Raw genomic sequence first — 941 nt, 5'->3', positions numbered from 1 at the left:
CAACTCTCTCCAGCTCTAATGGAAGCTGGAGCTGCCTTCGCTTTTGTTCTTGCTGGGTGGTTAGTTCAAAAATGAAGCTGACAAGCAGTTTAGCTCCATAGTGCTAATGAGTTTCAACAGGAGAAAAAATATTTGAGGTACAAGATGTGAGAGAGGTAAGCTCAGATACGCTCACCCTTTGATCCTTGAGCATATCTGCACTCACGTTGCTGCTGAGCAGAAGTTGCCTTCTGATTTACTCTGCTTAACGGTGTTTAGAGATCACTTGTGAGCATTTTTATAATTGCAGCTTTCCAATGGCATTTCTCATCTTGGCTGCAGTTGAACAAACAGCCTGGGCCCCCTGCTCTCCTCTGCGACAGAAGATCTGTCCCTAGGAGTAATGATAATTACACTGGCATTGCTTTGCAGGTCTCTCCTGCTTCTCTGGGCCGGCTGTGGCGAGTGCTGTGCGAGGCCAGTACGCGAGGTGGCTCGGTCTGCAGAATGCGCCACGAGAGGCAGTTTCTCTGGACGGAGATGCCTCTGTGCAGCAGCGAGGGGTGACCTGGCCGCGTGCTCGCCACGCCGCACCGGGACCTCACGGCGATGCGGGACTGCTTCTCTTCCTACAGACACCCCATGTAGCGTAACACCACCAACAGAACTGGTTTAATAAGTTATGTGCTGGATGGTCATGACACACACGTGTGTGGTGTTCATGTTTCAGCCTCAGCAGCAGGCGCAGCACAGTCAGCACCATTAGCCTGGTCAGGTAGGTCAGAATACAGAAGAACAGAATCCAAGGGAAATCCAGAAATGATTATTTCACCTTCAGGTCCTGCGAGCCCCAGCCCAGCGTCCCCAGGCTGCCCCTCAGCCAAAGCTGCTGCGCTCCTGGTGCCGCTGAGCTTGCAGCGCTGTGTGGGAGCCCAGGGAGCTCCTGCACCCGAGCAAACCCA

Source organism: Egretta garzetta, unplaced genomic scaffold, assembly GCF_000687185.1.
Source record: "Egretta garzetta isolate BGI_Z169 unplaced genomic scaffold, ASM68718v1 scaffold26, whole genome shotgun sequence".
NCBI classification, from domain to species: Eukaryota; Metazoa; Chordata; class Aves; order Pelecaniformes; family Ardeidae; genus Egretta; species Egretta garzetta.
This window is presented reverse-complemented; position numbering follows the sequence as displayed.